Source organism: Schistocerca cancellata, chromosome 6, assembly GCF_023864275.1.
Source record: "Schistocerca cancellata isolate TAMUIC-IGC-003103 chromosome 6, iqSchCanc2.1, whole genome shotgun sequence".
Taxonomy (NCBI): Eukaryota; Metazoa; Arthropoda; class Insecta; order Orthoptera; family Acrididae; genus Schistocerca; species Schistocerca cancellata.
In genome coordinates, this window is record NC_064631.1 from 285709378 (window position 1) to 285730443 (window position 21066).

The window sequence follows — 21066 nt, forward strand, 5'->3', positions numbered from 1 at the left end:
TGGCCCACCTATCTGACTTGTCGGTTGAAAACTTAATTCAGCCCCTGGCGGCACCTCTCAGACATGCTCTCGGTTGTGGCGGGTGTCCTTCTGTTGGCTGTGGAGAATGACGTCCATCGGGTGATCATCCCACCCAATTTGCGTCACTGCATCCTACACTTGCTACACCGTAGACCCTGGGGGATGTCCCATATGGAGGTGCTGGCTTGCTGGCATTTGTATTAGCCCGGCATTGTTGGTGACATCAATTGCTTGGTCCATGGGTGCATGGTGTGTGTGCGTCACCAGGCCCTTCGCAATTATTTGCAACCTGGCCTATGCCTCGCGGGCCCATTCTTGGGATCAATGTGGTTACTTATTGTGGATGCGTACTGCAGATACCAGTATGTGGTGCCCTTGGCGTCCACCATGACTCGTGCCACACTCACGGCCTTGGCTAAAGTTCTCACCATTGAAGGCCTGCCTCGACCTTGGTCTCCAATATGGCCTCCAATTCACGGCAGCCTCCTTCCGTGCATTCTGTGAGGCCAACAGTATCAAACACATCCACATCCCTCTGTTCCATCCGTCCTCCAACAGCACAGCAGAATGAACAGTCAGGACATTTAAACAACAGTTGACAACAGTGGTTGAATCCTCTGCACCATGTCGGCCCTCAACTTATTCCTGAGCACTTATCGCACCACACTGATTGATGGTCATAGTCCAGCCGAACTCCTCCATGCGTGGCAACCAGCGATCCTGCTCCATCTGCTGACACCTTCGCCTTCTGAGCCCTGCTCCCAACCCTCTCAGCACTACATCCTGTGAATGGCTGTGTGGGCCCACTCGTATGGCAGCAAGGCTGCTTGGACTCCTGCCACAGTAGATGCAGTCCATGGGAGGCGTGTGACATCGGTATAGGCACAGAAGGGGCGTAAGCACTACCACCATGTCCAACTCTGGTCTCATACCCCTTCGTGGCACCTCGTCCCCCAACCACGCACCTCCTTCTGGTGTGCACAAGGCCCTCGAGTAGACCCCAATGCAGACAGCTGACAGCTCCCCGTAGACATGCCTACACTCCTTCCCACATCCACAAGGATTGGAGGCACTGTGTGATGCCCTGTCCTCCAGTGACGTTTTGATGGATTCCATGGACTGCCCTCCTAACCCACCTCTGGCGGTCAACAAAACAGGGTCTCCCTCCTTCCACCCACCACAGCACCATCCGGGCATTTATGCCCCTATGCACAGGTTTTGGGGGGAGGGGGATCTGGTGTTGGAAGGTGCAGAAGTTGAGTGTGCACCAGAGGATATGGACCTGTATACACACTAGGGGTCTTTGTGCTCTGGCTCATGCCTGTGCCACAAGCCTCGCTGTTTGAGTGCGCCACTCTCCGCACCATGTGAAGTCCAGGGCTGATCGTATTTCCCTCGGTCATGTATTTAGGCGGCCGCACAGCGCTATCCCGGCAGTCTGGTACTCGCTCTAGTTCGCATATTCATTTCGGCTGTACTGCGTTCCAGCTCTGTGTGTTGAGATACATACTGTTGTTGTTTGGAGTGTTCCTGCATTGTTGTTTTGTCACCATGTTTATCACCTCAGTTCTTGCTTGCTTGCCTCTTGTTGTGTCCTGGTCAGTCGTGGTGTCTGTCGTCCCCTACTTGTTCGTCTGTCCTCTCTGTTTGCTGTTAGCGATACCTCCAGCAGCTCCCTTGCCTGGCGGCTTCGTGTTTACATTTTATGCCGTGCACTGCTCACTCATTACTCGTGCCTAGAACAGTTCCTATGCATAACTATGGCAATAGAATCCATTTTTACTTCATCTTTGTTTCATTATTAGCAGATCTTCAACATTTCTTCAGAACATTGTAGCTGGTGGTGGTTGTGATTCTCAGTTCAAAGTCTAATTTGATGCAGCTTTCTAGCTCATCTGTACTTGGCAGGTGTCTTCTTTGCTGAGTAACTGTCGTGATGTACATCCATGTGAACTTGCTTACTGTAGTCAAGCCGTTCTCCCCCTCTTCAATCTCTCCCCTGCCCCTCGCCCCCACCCTGTTACCCCCACACTCACACTCTTCCCTTCTCAATCAAATGTATTATTAGTTGAAGCCTCAAGATGTTTTTTATCAACTGAGCTCTTCTTTTAGCCAACTTGTACCTTAGTGCTCTTTTCTCCTCACTTTGTTTCAGTACCTCATTAGTTATTCAATCGTCCCATCCTATCTTCAGCATTCTTCTGTTGTGCCACATTGCAAAAGCCTCTCTTGCCTTCTTGTCCGTACTGCTTTCCATCCACATTTCACTTACATATAAGGTTACACTCCAGACAAATACTTGCATAAAATACTTCTTAAGTTTATATTAATTATTAAAAATTTATCTCTCTCAGAAACTCTTTTCTTGCTGTTTTCAGACTGACTCTTATATACTCATCATCAGTCTTCCTGCTCCCCACATAGCAAAACTCATCTACTACTGTTTGTATCTCATTTCCTGATATAACACCCTCATTATCAACTGAATTAATTTCACTATTCTCCATTGTCCTTGTTTTACTTTTGTTGACATTCATGTTATAACTGTCCATTTCTGTCAATGTACCTTCCAAATCCCTTGCCATCTGTGACAGTATTACAGTATCACTGACAGACCTTGAAGTTTGTTTTTGTTCACCCTGAACTTCAATTTTTTTATTTTATTTATTTATTTATTTATTTTTTCAAATTTTGCCATGGTTTCTTGTACTGTTTTTCCAGTGTACAGACTGAATAATATCGATGATAGGCTACAGTTGTAGCTCAGTCCCTCCTCAATTACCACTTCCCATTCATGTCGTCAAACTCTTAGAACTGCAGTCTGGATTTTGTACATGTTTTTGATCCCTGCTACCTTTGCAATTTCAGAGAGTGTATTCCTGTCAACGGTGTCAAAAGCTTTAAATCTACAGATGCTATAAATGTAGGTCAGCCATTCTTTAGTCTATATTGTAAGTCAGTATTCCCTTGCATTTCTAAAGAACCCAAACTGATGTTCCACGAGCTTGGTTTGTACCGGATAGGTAATTTGTGCCAATACCTTGCAACCATTACTTACCAAAGTAATGGTTTAGTAATATTCGCACCTGTCAGCACTTGCCTGCTGTGGAACTGGGATTATTGTTACACCCCTCTTGAATCCTGAAGGCATTCTCTCAGTCTCATATATCTTGCATTCCAGATACAGTAGTTTGGTCATAGTCGGCTGTCTCAAGAATGTAAATAATTCTGGGAGAGTGTCATCTACTGCAGAAGTAGTCCAGTGCAGCCCACCATACAGCACTCTTAACCCATAGGCTTTTTTTGGCCTGGCCTGCCACATTTGATGTAGGCACCTGGCAACCTTAGCTTGTCGCACTGGGTGGGCTGTATCCCAGAGAGTGCCCAGCATGCGCATCCAACTGTCACCTGTCGTCAGTGAAAGATTTTTGATGAAACTTGACATTGTCAAACTGGAGCAATCAAACTTTGAATTTTTTTTATTATTTATTTATTTATTTTTTTATGTGTCTTGGTCATGTGGTTAGATGTATTTTAAGTCACCAAATGAGTGCTTGATGACTATTTGTTAGATGTATTTTAAGTCACCAAATGAGTGCTTGATGACTACTTGACATGATATTTGAGTAACAAGATAATGGATTTTTAGTTCTGGTGATGACTCACTACAGTCAAAACCTTTTGGCAGTTAGCACTTTTTATATATATGTAATAACTGCAATGGAAACACTTATGAACAAAATGCAAATACTAACCTTAAAACATGATAACTTCCAGTTGAAATAAAGTTGCAGCTCTGCTGCTCAGTAATAATTTGGAAATAAACTGATCACTTCAACAAATCAAAAGTAAAATGAAAAATAATGTACATAAATCAGACATTTACAACAAAATGTGTGATAAATGGAAAGAAAACTTTTCATGTGTAAAAACAGTGGAAAACCAAACTTAATGTCAGAAAAGAATTTCAACACACTTTTTTACTCATTTATAAGATCAACAACATTGTCCAGGTGTAAAAATGACTATCTTCTTTAGAGAATGAAACAGAAAGTTCTAAAATCTGCATTTTTGTTTTCCAGTAAGAAACCACATGTTTTTCTATTTTGTATTTTTGATTTAAATATCTCTCCACCTCATCTGCTGGAGTAAGACTATCATCAACATCTGCCCACAAAGCAAACTTCTTTACTTTCCCTGGTAGGGGATTTTTTTGTGGGATTTGATGAAAGAACTGCCTCTTCGTGGCCCATTCATTCTTGTTTCACAGTAATGCTTTTTCCTGCTTGGAAAACCACAAAAGATTTTTAATGTATGATTTTTCAAATCCATGCTATTGTGAACCCTACCCTTAATATGAAACTTTATTGTAAATAAAACCTAATGTTCTGTTATTGAAGGTATTTGGACTCTTCCATTGACTTTAAGCACTCCAACAGGGTTACTCACAGATTCGACCAGGCGATCTGCTGAAGAATTCCCGTATCTTTGGCTATTCTGTAAGCAAGGGAACATTGAATCTGAGTGTATGAAGCCTATACCTGATTCTGGACTGTCCATGGTTTCAATTGGGAATCAGCAGTTCCCTTTGAATTGGCCACTTAGGACTATTAATCAATAGTATTATTATTTTATATTATCAAAGCAAGTGTACAATGTGCGTGCCACCAAAACTCAGAAGCAAGTCCTGGTACAGTCAAGATAATTATATGGTGTGGTAGCCCTCTAGCTCCCATTCATGAAGAAGGTTCCCATTTTTACCTGAAGGATGTGCTTTTGAAGATAAAATGGCTGGGAAGTTTCACCCTCTAGAAAATTCTAGAGCATTCCACAACATTCCAGACTGTTCTACAATGATCCAGGATGTTCTGGAATAATGTGAAACATTCAAGAAGATTCCAGAATGTTCGAGAACATCCCAGATCATTATGGAACATTTCAGAACACTCTCAAATGTTGTGGAATCTTCTGGAACATTGTGAGCTATTCTAAGCCATTATGGTATGCTCTGGAATTCGCCAGTGGTGGGGCTCCCCGTTGGTAGGGGTATATAAAGCAAGGCCCATCATGGGTTTCTATCAGTGATGAAGAAAGGAACCAAAAAAGTATTGCAGTGAGTAAGTAAAAACAAATAGTAAAGCGTGAGTAGTCAAAGTGCTACTGTGACTGAATATAAATAAAAAATAAAGTGTGTAAAGTGCACTTCATGTGTATGTTAATGTAAAGTTGATTTGATTTATATTTTAGACAACACGCAAATGTAAAAGAGGAGGAGATGTTTCTGAAGCAAAATGGTGAAAACAAAAAGAACAGCAAAAAAACAGAATGGACGAAGAGTGTGAAGTGGGTTTAAGTTCCCAACGAATGACCGTGATTGCTGTAAGGAAACAGAAGAACAACGAAATGAACAATTTGAAGAATCAAGAATTACAACATAACCTTATATTAAAAGACTGCGAACTCAAGCCAGCCATGTAAATTTCACCCTACGGAAGCACAGATGAGGACAAATAAACACTACAACTTAGCAAATGAAGCTTTCCACTATGACCTGACAAAAGAGTATAGCAAATAAAAACTCATCATAACCAGAAAAATGGATAACATCTTCCAATTTTACAATTCGAAAAAAGTGAGCAGAGAAACATCACGATTCTGTTGCATGAATATAAAAATTCGATTACCACAACTGAAAGCACCTCCACAGGAACTTTTTACATCACATGGCCAGGGAAACTCCAGAATCAAAATACTTTCTTCAAAATATAAAACTGTACAGTTCCTGCTTCCAAATGACTTCTTTCAGTGTCACTTCAGTTAACACTTACAGAGATAAAATCAATTATGTTTTTCCATCCAAGGACAGATCTATCACAACGTAGACCATAAATTTATGCTAATATATTTAATTGGAAATGAAGAAACAGAAATTGATCAGCGATTCACAAATATTGGTTGACTGAGACAAGAAATAGTCCATAATGTTCATAGGATCTTACACAAATACAATCAACTGATTCACATATTCAAAACAACACCAGGCTAAATAATTTCTGATATCTATAAAAATTGTAATGTGAGCCAACAAAAGAATTCATGGAGAACACTAACATCAATTTACTGCATTTCAGATAGTCAAAGTTGCCATTGTAATTGTGGACAATGGAAACACAAGCCATGTTAATTGTACAACGAAGAAGAGGAAGACTACAACACATAGCAGAGACACACCATTCATGCGATGCCCTTAAATATCCATTAGTACTTCTGCACACAGAGAACGGATATCATTGTTAATGTGAAACAAATCCAACCTGAAACAGGCATAGAAACAAACAAAAAATTCACTTCCATGGAGTTTTATACTTACCACTTAATGATCAGAGACAATGAAACATAGAATCACATTCTCAACACTTGCCATTTATTCCAACAATTCCTGGTAGCTATGTATGTAAAAATAGAAGCAGAACAGGTGCTTTGCATAAGACTGAATCAGAAGAAACTATGCAGGGAAGAATACATCGACCTTCGAGATGCAATGATAAGTTATGAAAACGTTGATGACTTTGGAACTATGGTAATCTTACTCTCATTGTACATAGGAAGTCCGAGACACATGCACGAATACACTCAAGGTGCCATGACGTACGTAAGAAAATATGGATAACCTGACCTCTCTGTACCGTTCACATGCAGCTCCTCATGGCCAGAAATCAAAGAGTATTTAAGATACGGTCGAGCCCCCATTCATCGACACAACATAATAGCCCGAGTTATCTGACAAAAACAAATGAGATTTTTTGAAGTTATCACAAAATACATCATCTCTGGAACTGTTAGATGCTGGATGTACCCAACTGAAAGGCAAAAACGAGGACTGCCCACTCACACAATCTCATATGGCTAAACTACAGAATTCATCCCATGGATATCGACAAAATCATCCAAGCTAAATTTCCCCATCCGCAAGAAGATCCAGAACTGTATGACATGGTAGTAAAAAAAACATGAATCACGAACCATGTGGGCTATTAAACCCCAATTTTCCATGTATGAGTGGTGGAAAATGTACAAAAAAATATCCAAAACCAAATTTGGACACCGGAGTTGGCTATGCCAAATACAGAAGACGATCACCCAAAAATGGTGGCTTCACAGCAAAAATACAAATATGAGGCAGCAATGAATTGGAAATAGATAATCAAGTGGGTTGTACCAAATGACACACTACTTTCCAAAATGCCACAAGTACACATAAATGTAGAATACTGCAATTCAGTGAAATCTATCAAATATATCTGAAGTATGTGAACAAAGGCAGTGACATGGCAGGATTTCAAATAGCCAAAGACAGCAAACAACAAAACAGAAACGATGAGATCTTCATGTACCAAATGATAGATACATCTACAGTAACGAAGCAGCATGGCAGATTTTCTGTTTTCCCATATATAAACCCAAACCCACTGTGCAACATCGAGTTGTACAGTTGTAGCTAGAGAGTTTACTTCACAAAAGACACCACCAGAAATATTGCAAGTGAACCACCTCAGAATACAACATTAACAGTTTTTTTACCAACTGTGCCAAATGGATCAATTTGTGAATACGTTACTATATGACTATGTCACTACCTATTATATGTGGAACACAACAAAAAAAAATCTTTCAATGATGAAAACAAAAATTTCCAGTAGGAGATCATCCAGCAATAATGAAAACTGGCATACTAGGACGAGTATGCGCTATATATGTGAACAACGCTGAATGTTTCTATTTCCAGATGTTGCCACACAAAATACAGGGACCAACAAGTTTCACAGATCTCAAGGTTGTTCATGGTTACCTATGCCAGATATACAGAGAAGTATCCCAACGCTTAGTACCTACGGATGTACAAGTATGAGATGCAATTTTTTTGTCTTAAAAAACATGTTAAATTCAGAAGAATGCCAAAGAGTGCTTTATTCAAAGTATGTTCCACCATTTGTTATACATGTTTCTCATCTTTCAGGTGATTTGTGAATACCACACCAGTAAAAAATTTTCCCTTTTGCTGCGAACCATTCCTTGAACCATTTTTTTACATCTCCTTATGAAACAAAGCACTGCTCAGCAAGTAGGTGACCCATCGATGGAAACAAGTGGTAATCAGAAGGAGTCAAGTCTGGTGAGTAAACCGCACGTGTAGAACTTCCCAGCCAAGTGCTTCCACTGTATCGCAAACTGGTTTTATAGTATGTTAAGGAGCTTTCTCATGAAGAAAAATGACATTGTGTTGCCTCTTTTGATATTGTGGCCTGTTTTCAAGCAGGTTCAGATCAGTCAATTGTTGTTGGTAGAATTTAGTATTAACCATTTCCCCACATTTTAACATTTCATTATAGACCACAACTCTCTGGTCCCACCAAACACAGAGGATCATCTTTCTGCCAAAGCAATTTGGTTTGCCTGGGTCTACGCATGATTTTTTGCTCTTAGGATTCTCGAAATAAATCCTCTTTTCATCCCCTGTAACTGTACATGAGCAAAATCTCACATGTGTTTTTGCACTTTTCCATTCATCTATCGTTTAACTCATGCGATACCCATCTACCAGTCTTCTGAATATTTTCCATCTCTTGTAATCAATTGGAAACAGCTTGTTGACTTACGCCCAATTTCTCAGCAAATTGTTTATGTGTTTGCAAATCATCTTCATTCAGCAATGCTTCCAATTCCACATATTCATATTTTTTTGGCGGTTTTCCACAATCCTTGTTTGCAGCATCAAAGTCATTATTTTTGAAATGCCGAAACCGTCGTTCACATGTATCTTGCATTGGAGGGTGTTCCCCATAAGCTTCTCGAAGTAATCAGTATGATTCAGCAGCAATTTTCTTCAAACGCCAACAAAAAATTAATGCTACCCGCGAATGCTCTTTGTTCGGTATACATTTCGACACATTGTACACAACAACACAACACTATGCACACACTTTTCCAATTTATCACACATGCATATCTGTCACTTGTTGATGACGCAACAAAATGGTGCAGTGTCAAAGCTGTATAAAACAAACTACATTGGTGGGACATCTAGTGTGTGAAATCCACATTTCATACTTGTACACCTGGTACTGGAAGATGACAACCACCAGGAATTAACACTACAAGAAGCCTCATTCAGAGCCTCAGCTGAACAAATGAGAGACTTATTCACCGTAATTTTAAACATGTATCCCTTCGAATCCAAAACAGCTTAGGGGCGCCTTCAAAGAGAGTGTGAGTTATGACATACTGTCCCGAATCCAGCAAGCTCATCCTGAACTAACCATCGTATTCAAAGACGGCATCTTCAATGAAATACTCATTAATAGCCTAGAAAATAAATGTTTAGCAATAAACAAACAGACCTTGTACAACTTGGGATGCAAGCATCATGAAAAGATGCTACCAGTTTGCTAAACTTTGAAAAAAGGAAAAAAAGCTACAACATCAATGAACTACTTCAATACATTGCTCACGACAAACCACTCCTCAATGACAGTCAAAAGAAAATTTACAATCTTGTCGTGGACCGGATCGACAACAACTCTGGCAGAATTATCTACTTGAACAAGCCAGGCAGCATCGGGAAAATGTTTCTATTAAATTTATTGCTGGCAGAAATATCTGCTAAACAACACATCACACTTGCACTGGCATCATACGGTTTTGTATCCACACTAACGGAAGGAGTGTGAGCTGCCCATTCTGCCCTACAACTACCACTGAATACAGCCTAAGAACAATTCCCGGTATGTAAAATCTCAAGAGCATCTGGACTGGGTGACTTTTCAAAGCGAGCTAAAATTATCTTCTGGGACAAATGCACAATAGCACAATATATATATATATATATATATATATATATATATATATATATATATATATATATATATCACTCGAAGCCATGGCCAGAACATTACAAGACTTGCAAGGAAATCTGAAGTGATGGAAGTAGTTCTACTAATACTCTTAGGAGATTTTCAATGAACACTTCCAGTTATCCCCAAGTCAGCAACAGCAGACAGGATCAATGTATGCTTTAAAAAATCATATCTCTGGCCACACATACAAATGCTGCGACTAACAAAAGCTGAAAATGAACTCATCAACCAAACTCATCCAAACATTGTTCACAACTATATCAATGTGAACTGGCTATTTGAAAGGGCAATTCTGGGTACTAAAAATAATATTGCCAGCGATATCAACTTTGATATTCAAATGAAAATTTCCAGTGAAGAGAGAATATACAAATAGATTGACACAATGGTAAATGCTAAGAAAGTGTGAACTTCCCTATAGAATTTCTAATCTCTTTACAAGTACCAGGAATACCAATACACTGCCTTTGACTTAAAACTGGATCAGTGGTCATACTACTTAGAAATCTCAGCCCATCAAGACTATGTAATGGAACAAGGATGATAATCAAACAGCTATCGAATAACATCATTAAAGCCAAACTTATGACTGGAAAGTACAAAGAGCACATACTATTTATCTGCAGAATACTACAGATCTGTACTGAAGTGCCATTCCAATTTAAAACAGTGCAATTTTCAGTCAGATTAGCCTATAGTTTTACAATTAACAAGGTGCAAGGATGAACTTAAAAATATTGCATCATCAACTTCAAAGACACCTGCTTCTCTCACAGTCAACTATACACAGCTTGCTCTCTACTTGGAAGTTCTAAAAATTTGTACATATAGTTCCGGATAACAAAATGAAAAATGTTGCTTATAAACAAATATTGTAAATAGTTAGAACTTGTTTTCAATAAATAAATTTTTATATTTTCTACTTTAAAGTTTATTCTCTTATTTCAGCTACCACACAAAGTCGTATCAACTCCCTGAGTGAAGCCAGGTACCCCAGCTACTATAGCAATAAATGGATTGTCTGTCTTACCTATGCCGTAATTTCATGCCTGCCCTCTTCAGATATTTTGAAATGATGGATGGAGAAAATTTGCTGCCTCTGATCTATTAACTGTTCCTGTAAGTATAACTTGAGGCATTTAGGTAAAACTCTTATTTCAGAGACTTCTCTGTCCTGAGGCACCTGACTCATATGCTGTTAGTATCATTTTCCATGGCAACAGAAGGTGCAGTTTAGGTTATTTCTCCAATTGTAATTACTTGGATTACTCCTTGAGGGGCTGCAAAAACCCCCTTGTTTTAAAAGACTTGCTATAAATGAAATTCTGACTTGTAAGATTTACTATAATAGAATAGCATGCTTAGCATGAGAGGAGAAATTAGTTTGTTCATCAGTGTGAGATCAGTACCTTCAATTTGAGATATTTCTTTGTTATCAGAGAGCTTTTGGCACAAAGCTATTTATTTTCTGTGTACTGATCCTAAGATAGTCAACCTCATATTCCAGTAAATATAGGTGGACTGTTCCAATGATTTATCATGAGCTTTGAAAAGATCACCTTTCTTTGGATTAGTGACAAGTTCTTTCACTGCTCTCAAAGGAACATGAATTTGTGCATTTTTATGCCTATGTACTCCACATTAAAAGCATTTTGTAGCACTGTATTTAGCATTTGGTGGGAACAATGCAATTATGAATAATACTGCAGTAACATTGTTAGGACCCTGATCAGTCATAAAATGCATGTATTTCAAAGCCATCTCTTGGAAACCAAGAGACTTAAATCATCTCAACAATTATATATGAATGCGACTGCCTGTTTTTGGTTCATTTTCAAACTGTGTCATAAACAAAAAGGAGTCCATGCATACTAGTCAAAGGTTTCCTCATGTGCTTCATGTTCATATATCTGTAATTGCTGAGCATTTGCCTCTTGTTATATAAACAGTTAACTCTACCATAATTATATCTCTTAAGCCTTTAGCACTTTCTGCCAAGTGCTGCGGCACCGTTGAGAGATTAAGCGTTTGTGGATACTTTTTTGTAAGTCACTCCAGTGTCAACTCATGTCTGAATAAGATCCAAAATCCTTCACCTCCCAGAGTTCTGTACAACCTTAGGTCTTCTACATAGTGTCCAGGCATTTATCACCAACCATCTCCTTAGCAGGTTTAGGAAGGCATTTCTCATCAACAAAAGACATGGGTCCCGGGTTCAATTCCTGGCAAGGTTGGGGATTCTCTCTGCCAGTGGACTGGGTGTTTGTGTTGTCATCATCATCATCATCATCATCATCATCCGTGACAGTGGCTAGATTGAACTGTGTAAAAAAATTGGACTGTGAAAATATTGAGACTGTGCGGGTGCTGCTGACCGCGCAGTTGAGCACCCCATAAACCAATCATCATCATGATCAACAAAAAACACAAGTTTATTAGACACTAGTGACCAGGCCCGGCTTTGCAAGGGTAGCATTAAGTATCTACTGCCAGATGACTTGACTGGCGTAGTGTATTTTGTTTGGGGGCTGTAATAAAATCTGGAAACTAATGTTAAGTAAGAAAGTGCCATCACTTTCATATAACTTATACGATGTAAGCAGCGCATGACAAGAAAGCTGTCTGGAGGCATGAATGCTATGTGTTCCATATAGAATTGCTGTTTTGACTGACGTCTCATGGCAGTGATGGGAGCACGTCTTGATGTGAGTAATAGATTTACAACCAATGTATTATTGTATGCTAATCATGGATGTATGTGTGTGTGAGTGATTAAATAAAATCAGACAATCTACATAATTAGCTCCTGTTACAGCATTTCTCTTGTGAAGCTTAGCACACATTGTTGTGAATTGTTGAGACATGTTGCTGTGATTCTTTGTCATGGACTCTTTATGGCAGACTTCTTTGGCCTGCCACACAAGAATTGTGTCCAATTCTAAGTTTGATTCAAGGAAAGCAGAACACTGAAAGTTAAGTCATCTGTGAGCTGCTGAAAGAACATATTGTGTGTAAACAAAGCAAAGTTGTTGAAGTATTTTCTCGGAAAATGTTTTGCTTGAAGCACAAAAAATAAAACATCATATTTTTGTAATTCACATGTTTTTTCACTATAAAATTGTTATCAAATGATTGCGGGGAAACTATTGGTTAAAAATATTTGTTTATTTGAAATGGTAAGTCTCACATCAGAGCCTAATGATGAGGGGGTTATCCTTTTGTTATTGATCATATTTATTATGATACTTCAGAATTGAGTAACTCACTGCTTGTTGTTTGAAGAATTTGCAGTGAATACAGAGTATGAATCTTGACTGATAATCAGAGGGAAGCACAAAGTGGCAGTATGAAACTGTTCTCATGTTGCGAAATGCATTCCTTAAACATCTGTAGAAGTAATTTGAAATCTTGTGTGTTCGTCTGCAAGAAATATCTGAATCCCGTTCAAGAAGATCGTGCCCATGACTTTATGAACAAAATCTAAATCTCTTTCTTGCCAGTGGAAATTCATTTACCAGTCTTCTGTATAATTTGAGAGTATCCAAACAAATAATATCTTTCACCCCACCACCCACAGAGAATCATGTTCACATCTGTGTTTGTCTTAAGGAAAGCTGCTTCTCATGCTGCGTTTTTACTCTGTGCATAAATAATAGAAAACTGCAGGTGTTTGACTTGCATTTTTTTTCACTCAGCAGTTGTTTTGAAATGATGCAATCAATCAAATGGTACTTAAGTGACTTACATGTCCATAATGAGTTATCCAACTGGGGAAAGGGGAGCTATAGTGTAACATGGAATCTGAGCCTAGCCCTGTTTTGTTTCTGGCTATCTCCACATCATGGAGAGAAGAATGCTAGGTTAAATGGCAGAGTGAAGAAAGGGTGACCCAGCTGGTATTCAGTCCTACAACCTTCTGATTTCTAGCCAAATACTCTACCTCTAGGCCCTCACACCAGATGTGAATTTAGTGATGCTTTCTGCTGCTCAAGACACTGCTGCTCTTTTGAGTTATGGTGGCTGTTCTCTAGGTGGCAACAGGATGTTTTTCACATCTTAACTTTAATTAATCTCAGGTCAGACAATTTGTATGAAATATTTATATACTAAATAGAAAAAAACCTTCCTCATGAATCAGCGTATCTGTTAGTGAAAACCAGGTCAAAATCCCTACAGTAGTTCTTTGGATTAGTCTGCACAGATGTGAGGAGCCAACTTGAATTTATATGTATAGATATTCATGAAGTGCCATGTGGTTCTGTAGCATTAGTGTAAATTTCACTGCTCAGTGAACAGTAAAAAAGCCAACTTTTCCCGTTGACATCCACTGTAGGCTTAAGTACCATCCAACTTGAACCTCTAAGGCTCATTTCAGGTTGTGTGGTTCTATTTTCACCACAGATTAATTTTTCTTTTGCTTCCTGTTTTTCTTCATATGCTGTCCTTTGCAAACTGTGTTTAGTTTTCACACTCATTTTCTGCAATAAGAAAAAATGGAAACGTTGGTAATAATGTAAATTTTACTACACACTCCATCATACCACATCACTAAGCACTGCTCTCCTCACTGTTCATAGACCATAGCTCACAATAGTGGTCAGTGTTACCACCAGCCTGTAGGCTTACAGACTAACACTTATAGACAGCACTGCCTGGCCAGTGTGCTGACAACTTGGGCTTGCCCAGTGCAGTCGTAACCCATGAGCTGGTTCTCTTTGCATGTCTCTGCTGAAGTCATAACACACCAGTTCTTTCATGCAGTGCTGCTCAGCCTGTGCAGTTACACCATGGACTCGCTTCGTCCAAGTCAGTTGTAACCCACTGCAGCTGCTATCCGCAGGCCAGGCCTCTGTGCTCGACTCTGCCATGGACCATGTCTGAAAGCTCAGGTATATTTGTTCTTCTCTGTGTAGATATCTACTGCTCAGTGTTTTTTCTTTTCACTATGTATTGATCTCACACCTTGCAGATATTTAAATTTTTTCCTGGTCTTTCCATCAATTTTTTAAGAATATTTTTAGGATATGTTTATAGAGTCCCCAAAAAGGACAAAATTTTGTGCTGTATGAATTTTGCACTGCCTGCTTGTAGTCTAGACTTCATCTTGAAGTTGTATCAGCTTGAGGCAATATTTTGCTGAATTTTGCCACTATCTGCCTTGTAACTAATAATTTTGGATACTGAATTTATTATTTTGAACTCTTCTCAGGTATTCAGTTGGGTGGTGTCATCCAGATGATACAATATTTGGGCAAAGTGACTTTTGCTCTTCTGTCAGTGCTGATATCTGACTGTTTTTCATGGTGCCATCTTTGTATCCCCTCCCTTCCACTGTTGGTCATGGGCCCACAGTCCTCAAATGTAGCTCCACAGGTGAGGCAGTGGGGAATTGCACACTTGGGACAAGAGCTGCTGTATTTTGTCCCTGTGCTACCATTGCCAGGCTCGAGACATTGCTGATGCGGAGGTAGTATGTTCATGTAGTTTGGACTTCGCTCTTCATTTGCCGTGACATGAGTGGATCATTCCAAGGACTATTGTTGGGTTTTAAGCAAGCCCAGGGCTGAATCCCAATCCTTACTTAGATGCAATCTGGTGTATTTATTTATAAGTTTATCTTGTACATAGATGTCTACAGATTCTTTTAAGATGCAGTCCAGTAATATGTTAATATGTTAGTAGTTTTAAGCAAGCCTAGGGCTGAATCCCAGTCCTTACTTAGATACAGTCTGGTGTATTTTTTATAAGTTTATCTTGTACATGGATGTCTACAGTTTCTTTTAAGATGCAGTCCAGTAATATGTTAGCCTGTTGTAAGAATTTGGACCTGACATAGATCATGATATGTTCCTTTGAGAGACAGTGACCTGCAGTAGCCGGCTTTCACAATTTATCCATGTGACGCTTATGCTCTACACACTTTCTTGCATTGTCCAGATAGTCTGGCCTATGTGCCATTCAGTACACTGGCATGGGATGCGATTGGCTCCTGTTTTCTGGAGTCCTAGGTCACCATTAACAGACCCCAACAAGACTTTTGTCTTGTGTGGTGGATAAAATACACACTTGACGTATATTTCTAGAGTATTCTTCCAATTTTTGCTGAAGGGTTGTGGTGTAGGCTTCTTCAGCTTTATGGCACGTAAATGGCAGGGCCACCTGTGAAAAAACCTATATGATCTACCAACTTACCTGCAACCTGTGTGTGACATTCTATAGGGGCATGACCATTAACAATATGTTTGTCCATATGAATGGCCACCACCAAAATACGTCCAGGAGACGGCTGGACCACTCAGTTACCAAGCATATTGCCCACCACAGCGTGCTTGACTTCAGTGACTGCTACCGAGCTAGATGGCACAGTTGTTAGCACACTGAACTTGCATTTGGGAAGACAATGGTTCAAATCCACGTCCAATCATTCAGATTTAGGTGTGCCATGATTTCTCTAAATCGCTCTAGGAAAAGGCCACAATAGTTCCTTTGAAAGGGCATGGCCAATGTCATTCCCCATTCTTGAACAGTTCCAAGCTTGTTCTCTGTCTAATGACCTTGATGTCAATGGGACATTAAATACTAAACTGCCTTCCTTCCTTCAATGATTGCTTCATTGCTTATGGTGTCTAGATTCTTCACACCAACAGCTTTTCTGAATTGTGCAGTTGGGAACACTCTCTACAACATATCCTTCATTTCCATAATCCTGCCCCCTCTCCACCCAGCCTCAAACTGTGCTAGTACCTGTCCCCACCTGCTTCCACTCCATCCTCAACATACCTGCTATCCTCCCAGTACAGCTACATGTTGCTTTCCCCTTCTCTGCTTCTCTCCTTTCCCATTCACATTCCCCCCTCCCCCAAGCACATCCTTCCAATGCTGGACATAGCAGCCCACCGTCCCTGTCCCTGCCCATGTACCTGCCCACTCCCACAGGCAGCACTACAGCACTTTTCCACATCCCTACACTGTTATCCCTCGCCATCCCTACCCCACATTGTAATTCTGTGCCACTCACTACTTACCCCAGTCATGATTGCTTCTTACCAGAATAGTGCCTTAGCATTCAGAGTTGACAGTGGTCATGAATGTGAGAATTTTGTGTGTGTGTGTGTGTGTGTGTGTGTGTGTGTGTGTGTGTGTGTTTTCTCTATATCTGTAGAAGCACTTTGGTGCAGTGGCTTATGATATGTAACAATCTTCTGTCTATGTGACGAGTAGGCAGATATCTACACTATTTCAAAATGTTGTATTAAGCTTATATAAGGGATGTTCAAAAAGAAATGAGCTGGAGTCTGGAATGCGCAAACTGGTGACAAGAGGTTAATATCATGGTGTGTGTTCAAGGTGTAGTTCCGACCAGAGCTTTGAAGTTCAAAGCCCATCGCTAGAGGGCACGCATGCACATCACGTGACTATACACAGCAGCATGCATCAATTGTCCAACACTGCCAGTCGCATTTCAAACAGTGAGATGGAGGTATCAACAGAAGAGCAAAGAGGTGCTGTTCATTTCCTGTCAGCAGGAGGAGTAGGAGGAATGGACATTCATCAGCAAATGTCACAAGTGTACGGCGAACACTGCATGTCCCTTGCAAGGGTCAAGTTGTGGCACAAGTGCTTCAGGGAAGGACGGGTGTCATTAGCTGATGATGCATGGTCTGGAGCACCACACTGCATTACCAATGACAAATGTCTAGCTGGCGGACACAATCATTACCGAGGACTGCCGAGTGACAGTGAAAGCCATAGCCAACATGGTCAGATTGAGTGTCAGAAGTGTTCACACCATCATGAAGGAACAACTGCACATGCGCGAAGTGTGTGCCAAATGGGTGCCCCACTGTCTTAACCATCCTGTTAAACTTGTTAGAAGTCGTCGTGTAGTCAACCAGAGTCATAATTTTGAAATGAGAGTTATTATGAATGTTGTGTAATAAGTAATTCGCGTGAAGTGCCGTTGCATCACAGGCAAAGGTCAATAAGTAACGTTATTAAAGAATACACCCAACTGACTATACAAAATAAGAATGCACATACATTCGTGAGTGAGTGGTTCAAAATAAGGATTAAGACTGTGAAGGAAATGGGTCATAAGCATAGTTACATTAGTACACACTCAAATGTATGCAAACGTACGATCGAGATAGAGGCATGTACGTTCTAAAGACTATCATTCCCCGTGGCCTGGGTAAAAAGAATTGTGGTTAAAATGCATTTATTCATCTCAGAAAGAAAATAATTGGACTTTGTAATTAAATGAAAAGAAATATTGCAGGTTCTGACTGTCACGGCAAATATACTGAAATTGACACTGGCAGCCACGAATGGTATGAGATGAACACATTCACGTACCTCTATTGTTGAGCAGCGCTGTCATGAAGATCATCACCTCTGTCTAAATTCCCCATACAAAATTAAAATAATAACATTCTTCCAGAGTTACAGGAGCTGGGACCCATGGTATCATAAATCAGATAATCATATTGTTCATAAATTGCTTTCATTGTATAAGACAATTTCATTTTAAAATTACACAGCACATCTTATCAGCAGGACATGAGAACAATGAACTGAATAATTATCTATACATTTATCAATAAGAAAAAATTATTAAGTTCCTTTATAAGTCTTCAACCACACCAGGAAGCATGTTGAATGGCCTCCTGTCTTGCTTATCTGCAGCACTATGCTGGGGAAGGGAATGCGTTCCTGGCACAAGTGGTGGCTGGAGATGAGTCATGGTGTCATCACTTCAAACCAGAATCAAAACAACAAAGTCTCCAGTGGAAGCATCCAGGATCACCACCATAAAAAAAAACCAAGGCCATCCACATGAGTGCAGGAAAGGTTATGCTGACGTTCTTCTTTGACCTAGAAGTACCTCGTCTGATTCACTTCCTGCAGCACGGGACAACAGTGAATGCCCAGCATTACTCACGAACCTTGACCACCCTTCGCCAAGACTTCAAATCAAAACAACCAGTCAGTCTCACCGGTGTGGCCATTTTGCTCCACGACAATGCAAAGCCTCATATGGACAACACAGTTGCGGCACTCCTGCAAATTCAAATGAGAGGTTCTCGGCCACCCTCCATACAGTCCGGACCTCTCTCCCTGTGATTATGCCATTTTTGGCCTCCTTAAAAGGCTCTGAGGGGCAAACTATTCACCTTGGATGATGACGTCCAGCTGTACATGCAGAACTGGTTAACATTGCTGCTCCGGGAATTTTATGAGACAGCCTTGTTTCACAGCAGGCCAAGTGTCTCAACAGCCAGGGTCAGTATTTCTAACATACAGGTACTGGTTTCTGTGATTATGCCTCTGGCTCATTTCTTTTTCAATGCCCCTTATACTTCATGTCAACGTATGTCTCTTTTCCAGAAAAGCTTTTCTTGCTCTTGCCCATTTGTAGTTTATATCTTTCTCAGTTCTTGCCAGTTATTCTGCTGACCAAATAGTAAAACTCATCTGGTACTTTCAGTGTCTCATTTCCTAAACTGAATTTCCCAGAATCACTTGCAGCACTACACTTTTTTTTATTTCTATTGATGTTCATATTATAATCTCATTGCAAGACACTATACATTCTATTCAACTGCTTCTCCAAGTCCTTTGCTGTCTCTCACCAACTCACAGTGTCGTTAGCAAATATTAAAAATTTGGTTTTTTGTTCTTAAACTGAGTAGGCTTATAACATACTAAAATTAACAGGGAAGTTCTTAATTTTGATCAAAAATAGAAAGAAAAAAAGAGAGGGTGGTAAAAGGGGGTAGAGGAGGACATTCTGCCCCACAACAAAGGCATGTGTATCAGTTCAGTACAATTTTGAAGAAAACCAGATCCTGTAATGAATATTAACTAGTAACAAGTGTATCAAAGTAATCTTTTCAGAAATGTCAAAATTATTTTCCGTGTGCCACTATTTTCCTTACAACTCAAAATACCAGACTGCTCTGGGTTCTAAAAGCTTCCAGTAGCAATGTAGTTTCAGTCCACAATATTTTTCATGTGCTACCAACCAATGACAAAAACTACTGAAAATGTCAATATAGTTAATATTCGTATGTACCTGAATATTACCTGCATGCCAACAAAACAATATCGTAATAAAATGAAACACCGACAGTCATCCTTTCAATGTTATTTATTGTAGAGCAACCTGTGGCTAATGGCTGCAGACACAACATTGCTGTTACAGTCTACGGAAGCCAGTTTGTAGATGTTGGCCACTGATGGGCTCGTGTATACAATTACAGTTTACTCCCTCAGTGTCAATTAAGGTCTGAAAATGGTGTATTACTTCTGCAGCAGTTCGAATATTTTGATTGTGTGTCTGGTGGGAGCTTGGTAAACATCTTAACACCAAAATACATTACTCCATTCCGAACTCTACCCATAGTGGCAAGGTATAAATGAAAAAACTGAGTGCTGAACTGAAATTCAACCTAGACCCTTGCCTCCCATTTAAGCACCTATAAGTATGAATTAGTGTGGTCTGCTACTCAACACATAGAGGAGGATGAGCAGCAGACAGATATATTTAAATGTATACTAAGCTGCCAAAGTCAATCAGGCTGCATCTCTCGGGTGATATACATCTACAGAGTGGCAAGTTAAGTGTTACTCTCTTTTTCTATGTTGTCCTCATAGTATATTTATTAAATTTCATGCTTGTTTTTCTGTTTAAGATGTTCAGTCCTTCGTTTCTGTAAGGTGAATTCATTCAGTCTGTAGTGCAGTAGTTGCTGACTGAACAGCCAGCTACATAGCTCATTAATGCCTCAGTGTCCATGTGTGACACATCAGGAGGGTAGCAAGTTATGTATCTAGGATTTTGTCTACTTTGATAGTTTACTTCTTCAGTTAGTCTTGCCAGGATGGTTAGGATGTGTGCATACAGAATGCAGATGCAGGTGGAGCTGGCCACAGTCTGTGAACAGCTGAACACAGTGGCAGAGGTTCTGGCACATCACATGGGACACTCCAGGTGTTGCTTGTTTTGCCCAAGGGCTCTGCTTCCAAGGCACCTCCTACTGCACTCTACACGGTGGATCCGCCCCCACAGCAGGGTGAGTGGATTGTGGTAGAGCATTTGTGACACCGGAGGCGGAGGGCCAATGTGGAG

At 40.1% G+C, this 21066-nt stretch overlaps 1 long non-coding RNA gene across 1 annotated transcript in view; it reads left to right on the plus strand.

Moving 5' to 3' along the window:
* LOC126088539 (uncharacterized) overlaps positions 1-21066 on the plus strand; it is a 45896-nt gene that overhangs the window by 1429 nt on the left and 23401 nt on the right. Inside the window, exon 2 of the long non-coding RNA XR_007519962.1 lies at positions 10884-11054. This is a non-coding gene — a long non-coding RNA (uncharacterized LOC126088539). The remainder of the gene's footprint in view (positions 1-10883; positions 11055-21066) is intronic.